A 17,857-nucleotide genomic window follows, 5' to 3' on the forward strand; every position below is an offset into this window, starting at 1 on the left:
GACATGTTTGACGTTTTCAATGGAAGGTGAAAATTTATGTTGCCAGAGATTCAGCAACTAAACATATGTTTGTGTTTATGAAATAATATATTTCTTATGGAACATATATGGAAGTTTTACTCCTACATATTTATTCTGTCATACTTTCCTTATGTTAAATAACCCTTCTGTATTACAATTCTATGTATATTCATATTAATACACTGCAATACAGTCATTCTCTTAAATGAATAATAATAAGGATTTAACATGTAAAATCTTTCTAAATGCCTTTAAATCTGGAGTTCACTTTATATTGTTTATCTTTTTTTATGAAGAATGAGCAGTGTTGTATTCAATAGATGTTCAGCAGTATTTTCAAATAGAGTACTTAGAGATAGCCTCCTAGGTTTGCAATTAAGAGGCCAGATTTTAGATATGTCTGTTTAATGCTTTAGTAAGTTCAGCAAAATGTAGCTGGAGTAAAGGCAAGTGAATCACTTATTGAAAGTCTATGTTTTTTGTAATGCAGGAGGTTAGACCAGATGATTATATTGGTTTCTGATCTACGATATCTATATACTTTTCAAAACTGCCCCCATTTAAATCAGTCAAAGGCATTAACTTGGTCATCACTGTTGAAAGCAAGAGCACTTATTTAGATGCTAAAATAAAGATTTAACAGCCCAATTTTATGTACTTTTTATGTTCTTTTCTCTTTTTCAAAAGACTCCAAAATAATTCAGAAACCCGGCTAATAACAGTTATATTCTAAAATATTTGAATGCAGATTCTCAGGAGCATGAAATTTCTTTCACCAGTCATACTTACATGACAATAAAGCACAATGTTCATTAAGAAACAAAACGTATCTGAGGAGCATATTAACCAGTTCCGAAGTTCTGGTGTCCATGATTCAAGAAAAGTGTTGAAAAACTGAAGAAGGTTCAGGGAAGAGGCACAAGAATGAGTAAAGGGTTACAAAACCTGTCTTAGACTGAAAGAGGTCAATCTGTTTATCTTATCAAACAGAGGGTTAAAGAGTGACTTGATTAAAGTCTGTAAGAATCTACATCAGAAACAAAGATTTAATAATAAGACCCTCAAATTAGTAAAGAAAGATATAACGTAGTTCAATGGCTGGAAGTTGAAACTAGCCAAAGTCAGTCTGAAAATAAGGTGTACATTTTAACAGTAAAAATAATTAACCTCTGGAACAATTTACCAAGAGTCATGGTAGATTCTCCATTACTAATTTTAAATTCAATATTGAATGTTTTTCTAAAAGGATCTGATTTAGGAATTCTTTTTGGTATGTTTCATGGCCTGCATTATACATGAAGTTAGACTGGACAATCAGAGTGGTCCCTTCAGACCTCAGAATCTATGAATCTATGATAATCAGGCCCGGCCTTAGAGCAAGGCAAGCAAGGTGGTTGCCTTGGGCCCCGCATCTGTAGGGCCCCGTGCTGTCTAGTGTCTGCTCACCCAGCCTCTCACTCATTGTCCTGGCTGGGGCCTGCGTGGTTGGGCCCCGCTGTCAGCGTTCTACCTTGGGCCCTGCAAACTCTTTGGCCGGACCTGATGATGATCAACGTTTCAAAGCTTTGCCTTCCTGCTTTTGCATCTTGATAATGGAGCTTATGGTGAAGTAAGGTGGCTAGAGTCTTTCTAAATATGGCACCATAGAAGTAAAGCTCTCTCTTGTACCCTAAGTACATCTGCATGCATAATACTGTGCCACATTTCTCATCCTGTTTGGGAAGAATAATGGGCTGAAAGATTGCTAAAATGATGAGCTTGGTAAAGTTATTTTTCAGATAGAAGTAAGCCTCTTCATTATGGACAAGTTATATGCCATCAGTCAGTCTTGTCCCTGGTTAAGTCACTGAAAAAGACAGTTTCCCATTCAGATATTTAAGATTTGTTTTTTCTTTGTTGCTTAAGATGTAAAAGATCCATAAAGCTTATACTCTCTGATCAGGGTAGTGGGAGAGATGAGATGGATGTCTCCTGTCTGTGCTGGATGCTTCGACTTCAGGAATGCCTCTTCCTTCCTTGTTTCTTTCTTATCCCTGGAGAGATCTGCTACCCTTCACTGTACTAAATCATTTTACAATGATGTCTAATGCCTGTAGAACTTAAAATTCTGTTGTTAAAATGCGTTAGCTAATGTGGTAGAAGACTTATGCCAACAAAGCAGTGTAATTATTGACACATGATAAACTGGTTGAGATTGCCTGGGCTTATTGGTTAACAGTCACGGATACATAAAGGCTTCCTCCCCCCACTCCTGGGGTGCCAGTTGCCACCCCATGATGCTGCCTTCATATGAGAGGTAGCAGTGTGGGGTGACAGCTGGCTCCCCAGGAGCGGGCTGCAAGTGGGAGCCGGTGTGCTTAAAAGCTGGCTCCTCGTGTGACCTGGCTGCTGCCCCATATTGTGGGTGCAGGTAACCGTTTAAGCACTAGTTTGTCAGTGGTTACACGTTTACTCAATTTCCTGCATTTTAACATCTCTAAGCTGCAAGAAGTATAAAATATTTTAATTTGTTTTTTCTGTAAGCCAGTTACATACTTCAGCATTTTCTATAATTAACAAAATAGAAATGAATTAACACTTGGCCTGGGAGTACATTTGAATCTTAATTCAAAACACCCTAATCTTTTTAATGAATAAGGGAAAATCAAAAGGCATATAATATTGCAGTGTAGTGAAGGTTTGAGGGGAGTGACAGGATCAATTAGTACTAAACAAGCTAATATTTACACAGATGGAATGGGTGCCTGATGATATGTTAACAGAAGTGTTTTAATATAGCAAAAGGAAAAAAATAGAGAAATGAAATTTGTAAATGTATATAATTATTGAAATGTTTTCTGGACATGAACCATCTTGTTGACAAGATGTCATGTCTGGGGATGACTGCAAACCTGCTGTGGTGGATTTCACAGAGACAGTACAAACCATTACTTTTCCATTATATGTTTAGTCTTGAAATCTCCATTCTGAGCAGAGGAAAGTTTTAAGACCCTTTCCAGCCTCCTCTGTTATGCCCAAAGGAAGGGTTAAAAATAGTAGAATGTGATCACAGAATGAGAGTGTGTGAAGATGAACTGGATATAGGAGCAAATCCTCAGCACACAAATAAAGCATGTAACTATGTTTTTCTTTCTTTTCCCTTTCTACTGACCGGCACAAGTAACTTGGCAGCACTCTCTCTAATGCAGGTTGGGGTTCTCTTACGCTCCCTGTCATGCTTCTCAGTTTTAACCTTGTACTTACTTACACAACATTCAGGCTATGTCTAGACTGCCCCCTCTTGTGCAAAAAAAAAAAATGCAAATGAGGTGAAGCGTGGAATACTGCTGCATCTCATTTGCATACTTAATGAGGCTTTGTTTTTGCACAAGAGGGTTTTTTGTGCAAAAACAGAGCCTAATTAATTATGAAAATAAGGCACAGCGATATTCCACGCTTCGCCTCGTTTGAATATTTTTTGCGCAAGAGGGGGCAGTGTAGACATGGCAGCCATGTAAAGATTAGCTGAGTTCTACAGTTGGTCTGAAGAAAGAAGGAAGCTTTTCTTGTGTGTGTTGAGGAAATGAAGAAAAAGGCCAAACATTTGCTTATATAGAAAAAAATCAATGTTAATTGCTTTATTATAAAGTTATTTCTGCTCATCTTTTGAATACATATATTGAAGCCCAAGAAAAACTTCTCCACTTTGCGTGCACTTTGCTTTCTCATTAGTGCCAGATTAGAAGTACAGCCTAGTAAATATTTTATCATAAGTTCCCTTTAAAAATCCAGATGTGACAAAGGTGTAGATTCAAAAGTATGGTCTTTCATTGGTTTTTTTCTGTTCAGGGAGTTGGAAGGTTTCACACCTAAGTTCTGTTCATATGTGTCCTACTTTTTTTTTCTTTATGGCTTTGGGCAAGTCACTCAATCTGTAGCGTGGCTACCTTACTTTTAAAATAATTGTATAAATATTTAATTCACTGGGATGTTGCCAGCTTGGTTAATGTCTACAAACTCTGGATAAAAGGTACAATATAAATACCACGAAATGTTATTGTTGATTACAAAATAAGGATTTGGTGAAACAAATCTAAAAATTGAACATTATCCTAATTGGAGCTATTGGTAGCTACTGCTTTTAATAAGGATCTTATTTCCGATCCATTACATATTTATGCTATTTGTAAAGGGTAATACCATAATTTCCTTGGTAGTTAACTTCATTAAGTATATACTGATCTTTAAATTACAGCACAAGCTAGTTAAATGCAGACTGCAGTAATGAATTGCTTGCATAGCAGGACTGCTTTAGTGCTCTCTTTCATAAAATCTCAGGCGTTGTCAATATTTCTTCCAAGGTATTTAATAATTTAAAAGTGGCAGTTGCCACAATATGTAAGGAAAGCTGAATAGCTAGCAACAATAATGTGAAAATATTGACCTTTTTTCTTGCAAGAACCATGGGTGTTTACTGGATATGGAAAAATACAATTCAAGATTCTTTGGGTAGGATGAAGCATAGAGTTTAATAGAACAATCACATCCTAGAATATCCCTTCTCCGAAGTACTGCTAAAAACTGATGGTTCACCTACTAAGTATCTAATTTACTGTGTTAAACAGAACTGTTAGAATATTTCACTTGTTTTTTCAACAGTTTCCTTTTTTTTCTCCAGCATAATTTCTATTTATTGACTATTAAGTTGATATTTATGTCATTAATTAATTTTACATGCTTTCTGTCATACATATTTAGGCTACAAAATTAATAGATTTTTATCCTGGATATTTTCATTTCTAACACATTCTCTTTTATCCTGTGGTATATTTTACATGTAACTTTTTTGATCATGTGCAACGTACAGGGATTCACTGAGCACTTTATAGAAAAAAAAAATAAAGAGTTGCCAAACTACCTTCTGAAAATGTAACCAAAATTAGTTTCCACCAAGACAACAGTATAGAGGAGGACAGTATGGGTGGTGTGTGTATGACCTTACTGAAATCAACACAGTGTTAAACTACATAATGAATAAAGTCAGTGAGACTGGAAATGTATTGCACTTCCTTGTACTATGGAATATCTTACTGAGAAGCAGGCAGGTGTTCAGATAAACCCATTCTTGTGAACAGAATTATGTACAGAAATGAAGTAACAAACTTCCTACTTACGCTGTGTAGCTGCAGCCCGTGACTGCCCAGTCCTGGACATCTTTATTTCTGTGCCAAGCAGACAGTATGTGTCACAGACTCCAAGTGTACAGGAAGTGTGGCATCTCAACAGGTCCTTGAGGTCCTACAGTACAGGATCCTGTCTCTTTAAATGTTTCCCTGATTTCATGCTGATGAACCAAACAGGATATTTGGCTAATATTTTCTGGACTTACCACACAGATAACTGTGTGAGGAGGAATCGGAGAGAATTTGGACAAAAATAATCTCTTTTATTAAATTATGAAAAAAACATACTTTAAACTCTGGAAGCCAAGTTCCAAATAAATTAGGGTATGTCTACACTACAATGTTAGTTCGAACTAATGGATGTTAGTTCGAACTAACATTCATAGGCGCTACACTAGCGCTCCGCTAGTTCGAATTTAAATCGAACTAGCGGAGCGCTTAGTTCGAACTAGGAAAACCTCATTTTACGAGGATTAAGCCTAGTTCAAACTTACAAGTTCGAATTAAGGGGTGTGTAGCCCCTTAATTCGAACTAGTGGGAGGCTAGCCCTCCCCAGGTTTCCCTGGTGGCCACTCTGGCCAACACCAGGGAAACTCTATTGCCCCCTCCCGGCCCTGGACCCCTTAAAGGCTCACGGGCTGGCTACGGTGCCCGTGCCAGGTGCAAGCCTGCCAGCACCCAGCCAGCAGACCCTGCACCTGGCACGGCACAGAGCCACCCACCCGATGTCCCCCAGCCCACCCCGTCTTCCCGGGACCAGGCTGGCGGCTCCCGGGAGCTTGCCCGGGACCGCAAGAGGCGGGCACCTTCCTGGGCTAGTGCGGACATCGTGGACCTCGTCCACGATCTCCGCACTAGGCACAGGAAAGTGGCCGTCTAGGGCAGGAGAGCTGCCAGCCTGGCCACCCAGAAGGAGGTGTGCATGAAAATCAAGGGGGTCCACTGAGACCCCCGACCCTGAGCCCTGAGCTTACAATGGCCATCCTGGGTCAGACCAAAGGTCCATCTAGCCCAGTAGCCTGTCTGCTGACAGCAGCCAACCCTAGGGACCCTGGAGGGGATGGACCGAAGACAGTGACCAAGCCATTTGTCTCGTGCCATCCCTCTCCAGTCTTCCACAAACTTTGGGCAGGGACACCACTCCTACCCCCTGGCTAAGACTACTCCATGGACCCAACCTCCATGACTTGATCTCACTTCCCTTTAAGCTCTGTTCTAGTTGTAGCCTTCACAGCCTCCTGCAGCAAGGAATTCCACAGGTTAACTATTTGCTTTGTGAAGAACAACTTTCTATTACTAGTTTGAAGCCTGCTACCCATTCCTTTCCTTTGGTGTCCTCTAGTCCTTCTTTATGGGAACTCATGAAGAACTTTTCTGAATGCACTCTCTCCACCCAACCCCTGCTTTTAGAGGCCTCTATCCTGTCCCCGCTCCATCTCCTCTTCTCTAAGCTGAACAGTCCCAGTCTCTGTAGCCTCTCTTCATCTGGGACCTGTTCCCAACCCCTGATCATGTTAGTTGCCCTCCCCTCTCCCAGCCTTTCTCTTCCCCTCTCCCACCTCCTTTTCCCAGTCTCCCCCAGTTTTGTTCAATAAAGACAGAGTCAATGTTGGAAGAAACGTTATCTTTATTTTGTACATCAGGAAGGGGGGCTAGGGAAGGGTAAGTGGAAGGAGGTGAGGGAGGAATGGGGTACGAGCCCCTGATGGGGAGTACTGGGCTGGCTCTGCGGGCTTCTGGGGGTGGAAGCTCTCCTGCAGCCCCCCAATTGTTCCGTTTCCCCAGATGGCAGCCTGTGGCAAGTGCAGCCGGTCTGATGGCACTCCAAGCCAGGTCTGGTTTTCAAGCGGGGCACCCCTGAGAACTGTCTGTCCGGGGTGGGGGTCAGGTCCCTTTAAGCGCAGCCCTCGGCTAGCCTGAGACAGCATCTCCACGCTCTAAGTCCTCCTCTGATGCCCTGCCGGCACTGCTTCCGGCCATCCTTAAGCCCTGTTCAGGGTCCACTCAATGTGGACATGCTAGTTCGAATTAGCAAAACGCTAATTCGAACTAGTTTTTAGTTCTAGACGCGTTAGTTCGAATTAGCTTAGTTCGAATTAACTAACTAACTCTGTAGTGTAGACATACCCTTAGAGAAAAGAGAGGCCAAAACAGACTACCAAAATTTAAAAAACAGACCTTGTTCTTTCAGCCTTTCTCATGTGGTATATGCCTTTACTTGTAAAATGAGCTGCTCTCGTTACTTTGAATTCAACAGAGGAAATCATAAAAATTTCTAAAAATGATCTAAACAGAATTTCTCATACATCAACACACAAATAAATAAACAAACTTAAGCCCAATATGTTGTGATCATTCAAATGTCACTGTTCTCCCTTTTCACTTGACAGGATTGTAAGATATTGGACCTTAAACTTGACCCTTTTTCAAGATTGATATTGCCTATCCTGACCATAGGCAGAGCAAGGAGAACGGCAAAACAGAGAGGATTTCAGGAAGGCAGATTTTAGTAAACTCAGAAAGCTGGTATGTAAGGTGCCATGGGAAGTAAGACAAAGAGGAATAACAAATGAAGAAAGTTGGCTGTTTTGTAAAGGGATATTATTAAGGGCCCAAAAACAAACTATTCCACTGTGTAGGAAAGATATAAAGTATGGCAGGAGACCACCTTGGATCAACCAGATCTTACATGATCTAAAAATCAAAAAGGAGTCATATAAAAAGTGGAAACTAGGTCAAATTACAAACAATGAATATAAGCAAACAAAATAGGTATGCAGAGACAAGATTAGAAAGGCAACAGCACAAAACAAGCTCAATCTAGCGAAAGACATAAAGAGTAGCAAGAAGATGTTCTACAAATATATTAGAAGCAAGAGGAAGACCAAGGACAGGGTAGGCCCATTGCTCAGTGAAGAGGGCGAAACAATAACAGGAAACTTGGAAATGGCAGTGGTGCTTAATGACTTGTTTGTTTTAATTTTCACCAGCAAGTTTGATGGTGAATGCTAGTGGAAATGGGGTAGGTTTAGAAGTTAAAATAAAAAAGGAACAAGTTAAAAACTACTTAGAAAAGTTAGATGTCTGCAAGTAACCAGGAGTTGATAGAGGAGGTATCTGAGACTTTAGCTATCACTTTTGAAAAGTCATGGAAGTCAGGAGAGATTCCAGAAGACTGGAAAAGGGCAAATATAGTGCCCATCTATAAAAAGGGAAATAAGAACAATCCAGGAAACTACAGTCCAGTCACTTTAACTTCTGTGCCAGGGAAGATAATGGAGCAAGTAATTAAGGAATTCCTCTGCAAACATGTAGAAGATAATAAGGTGATAGGTAACAGGTAGCATGGATTTGTAAAAAACAAATCATGTCAAACAAATCTGATAGCTTTCTTTGATAGGCTATCAAGCCTTGTGGATAAGGGAGAAGAGGTGGACGTGGTATACCTAGACTTTAGTAAAGCATTTGACATGGTCTTGCATGACCTTCTTATCAACAAACTAGGGAAATACAACCGAGATTGGGCTACTATAAAGTGGGTGCATAACTGGCTAGATAACTGTTCTGAGAGAGTAGTTATTAACAGTTCACAGTCATTCTGGAAGGGCATAAGAAGTGGGGTTCCATAGGGGTTTGTTTTGGGATGGGTTCTGTTCAATATCTTCATCAACGATTTAGATATTGGCATAGAGGGTACACTTATTAAGTCTGCAGATGATACCAAGCTGGGAAGGGTTGCAACTGCTTTGGAGGATAGGGTCATAATTTAAAATTATCTGGACAAATTGTAGAAATGGTCTGCACTGATTAGGCCTAAGTTGGAGTATTGTGTCCAGTTCTGAGCACCGCATTTCAAGAAAGATGTGGAGAAATTTGGAGAAGGTCCAGAGAAGAGCAACAAAAATGACTAAAGGTCTAGAAAACATGAGCTATGAGGGAAGGCTGAAGGAACTGGGCTTGTTTAGTTTGGAAAAGAGAAGACCGACGGGATATGATAGCAGTTTTCAGGTGTCTAAAAGGGTGTTACAGGGTTGGACGAGGGGGAGGAATTGTTCTCCTTGGTTTCTGATGATAGGACAAGAAGCAATGGACTTAAATTTCAGCAAAGGAGGTTTAGGTTGGACATTAGAAAAACTTCCTAACTGTCAGTGTGGTTAAACATTGGAATAAATTGCCTAGGGAGGTTGTGGAATCTCCGTCACTGGAGATATTTAAGAGTGGGTTGGATAGACATCTATCAGAGATGATCTAGATGGTGCTTGGTCATACTGTGGGACAGGGGACTGTACTCAATGACCTCTTGTAGTCCCTTCCCGTTCTAGTATTCTATGATTCTGTGATCGTTGGTCCATTGAGATTTTGAAAGGCAAATATCATATGTGGTGGGAGAAAGAAATATCTATGTGGTAGTTTGATGTAAAAAGAAATAGTGGCTGTTAAAGATGAGAAATTGAGCATTTCTGAAATACATGTGATGGAGATGGATTAGTGGGCATAATACAGATATACATCAACAATGTGGTGTTTTTTTTTCACATGATTCTTTGCTATTCCCAATGATGTTTCCCCTCGGAAAGAAATGCATGGATTCTTCTGACTCACTAAAGCTTCTAGATATAAAGGAGTTTTCTCTCAGATATCTAAGGCGTGTGTTCTGAGCATTCTTGAGATTGGAATTGAAATTTGAGGAGAACATTTGAATTGGATCTCTGTTAATTTCTTTCTTAATAAAGCCAACCCCCAACAAAGGAATAAGAACATAAGAATGGCCATACTGGGCCAAACCAAAGGTCCATCTAGCCCAGTATCCTGTCTGCTGATAGTAGCCAATACCAGATGCCTGAGAAGGAGGAATCACAACAGGTAATCCTCATGTGATCCCTTCCCTTTCACTCACCTGCAAAGAAACAGAGGCTAGAGATACCAATCCTACCCATCCTGGCTAATAGCTATCGGTGGACCTAACTTCCATGAATCTATCTAGCCCTTTTTTGAACCCTGTTAAAGTCCTAGCCTTCACTGCATCCTCTGGCAAGGAGTTTCACAGGTTGACTGTGTGCTGAGTGAAGAAAAACTTCTTTTTGTTTGTTTTAAACCTGCTGCCTATTAATTTCATTTGGTGACCCCTAGTTCTTTTATTGTGGGTATAAGTAAATAACTTTTCCTTATTCACTTTTTCCACAACAGTCATGATTTTATGGACTTCTATCATATCCCCCCATAGTCTCCTCTTTTCTAAGCTGAAAAGTCAAGTCTTTTTAATCTCTCTTCATATGGGATCCGTTCCAAACCCCTAATAATTTTTGTTGCCCTTTTTCAAGATGTGGGCATACCATGGTTTTATATAGAGGCAATAAGATATTTTCTGTTTTTTATCTATCCCTTTTTTAATGACTCCTAACATTCTATTTGCTTTTTTCACTGCCGCTGCACACTGCGCAGATGTTTTCAGAGAACTATCCACAATGATGCCAAGATCTCTCTCTTGAGTAGTTGTAGCCATATTAGTCCCCATCATATTGTATATATAGTTGGGATTATTTTTTCCAATGTGCATTACTTTATATTTATCAACATTACATTTCATTTGCCATGTTGTTGCCCAATCACTTAGGCTACGTCTACACATCTTCTGTCTTCCGCAAAAGCCTATGCAAATGAAGCGTGGATTAGCATATTGTCATGCTTCATTTGCATAATTAATTAGGAGCTGTTATTGCGCAAGAGGTTTTTGCGCAAAAAGGCGCCATTTACACAGTGCCTTTTTGCACAAAAACCACCTCTTCTGCAAAAAGCTTCTTGCGCAAAAACCCTGCAGTATAGACAAAACCTAAGAGGATTCTGAAGCTGTTTTGATTTTTTTTAAGAAAAATTAGATGTTTGCTATTATCTGCTTGATATTATCTGGCCTGTCAGTAATGAACTAAATGAGATGAGGCTGTTAGGAAAGCAACAAACAGGATATGAAATAATGGCAAAGATAAGGTACAGAGAATATCAAAACTCCTTGTGGGAACAATTGGGAAGCTATTTATTGGGAAACACCCTTTTCCAGGCTATAGCTGGCTGCTAAGATTTATTCTTCCCAAACCAGAGCCTAGGATCAAAGGGGATCCTCGAACCTTAAAGATGCTGGGCTTACAGAAAAAAGAGAGCTGTGGTGGGTTGTCAGCAGCTGCTCAGTGAGGAAAAGTTGACAGATAGCAGGCTGTTTCTCCCAACCCAAAGATGGAGATGAATGGGTTGAAGGGAGCTTACTAAAAAGCTTTCAAGGAAAGATCAAACTATAGGTAAGGGGAAATATGCCTATAAGCCTTTTTTTGTTTTATCTCTTTGCTCTGCATGCTATATACCTTAATAATCCTTTATTTTGAAGAAACTGCTTTTGAGCCATTTGAATCAGCTGCTGTCACAGTTCACAGAGGACAACTGATTGCAGGTGCCAAACTTAACTGGGCCTGTCATGATAAAGAAATTGAGAAACTGTACTGAGCCACCCATGAAAGAGATGAAAGTAGCTCGGCCTGTAATTGTCACCTCAGGTCTGTACTCAGGAAGGACTAACACCATCCAAAGCACAGCTTGTCTTCTAACCAAGACTGAAAAATATATTCAAAAGAGTAAAAACTGTGCATAGACTAATATGAAATATATTTGATAGGTTTTTGTAACATAAAAGTTTTATTGGCATGGTTATATGATTACAAAGTTATTCAGAATGGCTGAGAAAGGATTGTGTACTGAAATATGCATGTTTTACCCTTGTTAAAAATAATGAGTTTGCCTATGATGTGAACTACGTTACTTACTTTTGTAGTAAATATGAAACAGGAGGGAATTAGGGGCATGTAACTGTCTTTACTTATTTTTGTCTCCTCTTCTTTAGTGACCTGAAATAGGAATTAGATTTTTCTCAAGATCTGTTTCTGTTAATCCTAAAGATTCTTTTAAAATACCCTGACATTATTTGTTAAAATGAAGTAACTGAGTCTCTAAATTACTGGAAAGCTATTTTTATTCCTGCTGATGGATAAGAATCTGGAATGTTTAATCAGAGTTACTTGTTTCATTTAAAAATTTTCTCTACAATTTCAGACTTGGAAAGGAGCAATAGTTATATAACTTGCATTCCAATGCCAGCCTGCAGTTCTGAAAGGGAGTGGAGAAACTATTTTGATTATGCTTTCCTGGTCAGTTACTGAAACAAGTCAGGTCCATGAAAAAAAGGGGTTCACATAAAGGGATGGTGATTCCATGCTGAATTTCGTAGCACTAGAATAAATATAGGAAGGAGTGATTAACCTAGCCAGCAGCTACTAGTATACAGTTGTACCAGAGTCTTTAGTACTGTATACATATATTACTTTGGAGGATACTCAAGCACAGTCTGTGTGCTTGAAGATAGTAGGAAAAGGTTTGGAGAGCCATTAATGAATGTCTGTAATTCCCACTAACATTACTGAGAGTTATACATCCACATCTGTGGGACAAAAGGTGCAGAGCAGCTTGAAGTGGTTTACTTATATGTATAAACATTTTAAGAGAACGACGACTGTAGCTTTAAAATGGAGCTTGTGCTGCATAGACTGACACCCTCTGTGCAACATCCAGCTCTGCATTCTAGTTAATTTGTTGTTTAGACTTTTGAAATGTATGAAGCAATCACATTTTTACAGGCTGTCAAGTTCTGTCAAGGCAGTAAAACACCCTCTGGAAAGAAATTATATATTTCTTTTGGTTTCTTTAGACAATGCCCATCATGCTTTGTGTAAAATCAAGGGTAACACTGTCATTGCTTCCAATAAGGACTAGAGATAATATATAAAAGCACCTTCCATATCCAGGAATTCCAAGGGTCAGTCTGACAACTACAGAAAGCTAGGGCAGCCAGGAGGCTGCCCTAAATTACACCCCTGTGTCAGTGCCCTATATAGGCTATTTCAAGAATGCAGAATTGCTGGGGTGCAGGGACCACCCTGACAACACCTTCTCTCACCCAATCTAGACCAGCTTCTATTCTGCCCATGAGAATGTCACCGGCACCCTGGGCTGCTGTGGAAGCTAATGGAAACTGTTCAACGCTGGAGCTATTCCCTGGGGTGGGGAGTGGGAAGTGTGCCTGTCCTGTGACCATTTTGTGTCAAGCAGTTGCAGAGTGGCACTAGTGCAATAGTGAATTGCAGTCTGGATTGTTAAGATTTGCTTTGGCTATCATAAGTAAGTAATTTAGCTTTGTACTCATCTCTAACTTGCATATCTAAAATCACTTATTTCTATCTAAAATCGTAGGCCTCCCTTCTTTCACCTCTCTTCCTAGTAGCTCAGCCATTCAGACTGGATCTCAGCATGGCAGCCCATTTTCTCAATCTCAATGTGAGCAGCAATGGGTAAAGTGGTAGATATGCCCATCATGCTTTGTGTAAAATCAAGGGTAACACTGTCATTGCTTCAAGTAAGGAGTAGAGATAATATGTAAAAGCACTTTCTATATCTAGGAATTCCAAGGGGGCCAGTGTTACAGCCACTGAAGGCTAAGACAGCCAGGAGGCTGTTTTAAATTACACTCTTGTGTCAGTGCCCTCTATAGGCCAATTCAAGCCTATCAGAGTGAGGAATGAACCCTCATCCTTAATCTCTGCAGCACTGTTGCTGTTTGAAAGTTGAAACATAGACGTCAAGGATTATCTGCTCTTGTTCTACGGCTTTGGGCTTTCCCCCCAGTCTGTCCTCAGGCTGTGCCAGACAATTTCTGTTGTGTTTGTGATCTCTACACCAGTACTGAAATCGCCTCCACCATCCCTTTCTCCTCCCTGCCCCACTTGTTCTGAACACAGCTATGTAATACTCTTCAAAAATAGTAACAGACAGTATTTCCTCAAACAGAGCAATCAGATTCAATTTAAATTAGCTCAAACAAAGTCTCTGTATTAAGGCAAGAAGAGAAACAAATGTTTTAACTGGAACCAGAACAATTTTAGCTATATTGATTTTTCCAGTCATATCTTCACTCTAGGACAGGAGTGGGCAATACTTTTTGATGAGAGGCCACTTCAGACATTTTTGAAGTGACTCTGGGCTGCCCCAGAAAAGGCAGGGCCTCAGGCAGAAGGGGTGGGGTAAGGACACTTCCATGCTTCCTCACCCCCAGGCCCTGATTGGTCTGCTGGCAGGTACCCATGCCCCTGGTGGTGGGAGAAGACTTTGCATGCTCCCCCTGCTGCCCCCTGGTCAGTCAGGGCCTGAGAACGGGGAGAATGTGAAGTCTCTCGCGCCTTGCCCTCACCCTCCAAGGAAAAGCCGCGCTTAGAATCAACTTCCAGCTGAGCAGCAGCTGGCAGGTGGCTTTAAGTGCTGAGCCCCTTGCAGGACGGGAGGAGACTTCACGCTCTCCCCTCACCCCCAAGCCCTGATTGGCCTAGGTGCAAGGGGAGCATGTGAAGTCTCCTCCCACCTTGCCCTCATTCTGCAAGGAATGTGTGATGCTTAGAAACACCGCAAACCTTGCAGCGTGGGAAGAGGCTAATCAGGGCTTGGGGGCAAAGTCTCCTCCCTTCCTCCAGGAGCGCATGGTGCTTCTAAGTGCTACATACTCCTTGCAGGGTGGTGGCAGAATTGGAGGAGACTTTGTGCACTTCCCCCCGCTCCCAGGCCTTGAGTGGTCTGGGTGTGGAGGAATGGCAGGTCCTCCGCCAGCTGCATCAATTTACTTGGTGGGCTGAATCCTGCCCGTGCAAGCCCTTTTGCCCAGCCTTGCTCTAGGACTACCCAGGGATTAAAAACAACTGCCTTAAATAAAAAGCTAAACTCTAAACACGCTGACACCCGGAATTGCTCAGTACAACACTGAAGCAATGAGGTAAACAGCTTCAAAACAAAGCCTCTCAGTCTAGCATCCTCCTCCAAGGATTCCCAAGATAATCCTGTTCAGAAAGCAGGTGAAGCCATTCCACTATCTTATATACAAATAGCACAGAAGTATTATTTAGGACATTAGGGTTCTTAACTATGGAACCCTGAGCTTCTCTGAGGTGCTCCTGAGCTGAAGTTGGTATGCGGAACCCCTCTTTGTTGACTCCATTCTAGAGAGACAATCTATGCCATAATGATTTGGACGATCAGGAAGATCAGGCTCTTCAACATGATCTACATAGAGGCTATGTCTACACTACGGAGTTATTCTGGGATAGCGCAGGCTATGGTGTTCACTAACCACAGGTATCCCAGAAAATCTCTGCCACATCCAAGGAACGCGTCCACCTTTTTGAAACAGTGTCTTAAAAAGCAGGCATTTTCTTTTGGAAGCCCCATATTCCTCATTTAATGAAGAATAAGGGATCTTCTGAAAGAGGACGTTTTCTCCACATTCGGCCCTGTGTAGACGGGCCAAATGTTGGAAAAGTCTCTTTAAAAAAAAAAGGCAGAAAAAGGTATGCAAATTGCAATTCGCATTTGCGTATCTTTTTATGGAAAAAGAACACAGTGCAGACATAGCCTCAGACAGGTTATATTGTAACATCTTGGGATGAGGGATAAACCACAAGGCAAGGAAACTGAACACCTCCAATTGCGCATGTACCAAATGAAGGCCATCAGGACGGATTAGTTTGGGAAGGCTTTGCTCACACATATGTAAAAATGCACAAAAAACATCAAATTGAGACGATAAAATAATGATTACATTCATATGGATCAACTGCTTGCTTTCATAAATGGCTGTATGGATTCAACATGAGGCTCTCATGTAGTAACTAAGAGCTTATATATATTATGCATAATATATTGCCATAAATAGAACAGAAGATGTGGGAGCAGGTGATGGTGGGGAATAATGACACTGAAATGAAATGAAAATCAAAAGGTAGACTTAAAAAAAAGATCTGAAGAGTTTAGAAATGTTGACGTGGAAAATTGTTAGGCTGGTAGGTTAGATGGTAAGGAAAACAGAAAATTGTATTCTATTGCACATATCTGTAATATGTTCTCAAATGGGCGCTTTCTTCTTCCCAGAAGTCCCTTTGGCTGGCCCTGTCTCCTCTCATAATCCTAGAAGATTATTGGTGGGAAAGACATGTGCATTTGTGTGTGTAGGAATATGCTTTGAAATATAAGCTTACCTGAGATTTTTGAAATAGCAGTAGGATCTTCCAGCCTGCTCAGATAAAATCTGGGAATTTTTATACACTATTGAGTCCATAGCCTGAATGGCTGCACTGATTCTACAGTCATAGGGCTGTATGCTCTCCTGAAATACATTATTACAAATCACTTCTTCTAAACTGTGCTACCAGTACTGTACTATGCTGCACAAATGTGAGATATGTTATGCATGCTATGCATTTATGTTGACAGTCCAGCCATGTGAAGGAGGCCCAGGAAGAAGCAGTGCTGTCTACAGCAGAAATGAGGTCAGGGGTTTGCTGTCATCAAATGCCTTCTTGTGGTTGATTGAAAAATGTCCTGCCACTGCCTCTGTCCCTATTCTGGAACTAGGGTTGCCAGATGGTTTAACCAAAAATACTAAGCCCCCCCTCCCCCAAAAAAAACACCGGGGAAAAATTCTGTTGCAAAAAAGGGGGGGGGGGGAGACCAAAGTTATTAAGCAAAAAAAATAAATTTTTTTTAAACAGCGTGACCCCTTTAAGAAGAGGCTTTTTTGCTGGTGGTCATCTTGTTTTTCTGTTCCAGCCACAAGACAGCCTCCCTGCGGAACCAGGTAGGTGGGGGGTGGGGCCCAGCGGGGGTGGAGGGCTGGGCCTGGTTGCTGAGTGTGTTGTTGGGTTGTCAGGTGTCTGGTATTTTTGCCTCCTAGCAGGGAAAAAAAATTAGAAAATACTGGACATTTTAGGTGTCTGGTATTTTCTGTATTTTTTTACAGGACAGGAGGTTAAAACACCAGACTGTCCGGGTCAATACCAGATACCTGGCAACCCTACCCAGCACTGCTTGTGGCCGCTAAGTGGAAAGGATTTCAGGCAGCTGGCAGCTCTTGCCAGTGAGAGGCTTTGGGTTGCTGGTAGTGAAAGAAACACTCTATGAAACCCTGGCTGTTGTGGGCATTGTTCTTGTAGTGGTAGAGAGATGTTCTAATGTAGAGTATGTCTGGTGAAGAATAGCCCTGCTCAGACTAGTCTGCCATAATGCTTTTAAAACTAGTATTATATAAACTGAGGGGTAGAGGTTTGGCTCAGGCCAGAAGTTGAATATTTGTGAATCTTAAGCTTCTTGTCACTTATCTACAGCATATAGAGAGAGAAATGTTTAGCACAAGGTAAGTTAAAGTGACATTTGTTACCAGTTTTATGTTAATAGGGGATCTGGGTGAGTATTACATGGGGAAATTAGGTTGCACAACAACTACAGAAGTGAAGAAATGGGTCTGGCTAAAAAACTCAGAGTCAGATTCTGTGTTGTAGTTCCAAAATTTTCTGTTTTCTTTATTGTATGAATTCCTTGCCTGCTCATTCAATCATTTTGTTAATATTGCTTTAAAGATTGTGAGTCATGTATGGAAAAATAACAAAACGTATTTGCATTAGGCCAGAAATACTTTAACATTAATAATTTTTACCATGGGATTTTTTGATCGTATTTATTATTGGCAGCACTCCCTTCTACAATTAATGTTGCCTGACAGTTTCCTTTATAACAACCCCATTTTCAGTGGCTTCATAAT

The sequence above is a fragment of the Pelodiscus sinensis genome, chromosome 1, assembly GCF_049634645.1.
Source record: "Pelodiscus sinensis isolate JC-2024 chromosome 1, ASM4963464v1, whole genome shotgun sequence".
Lineage (NCBI taxonomy): Eukaryota > Metazoa > Chordata > Testudines > Trionychidae > Pelodiscus > Pelodiscus sinensis.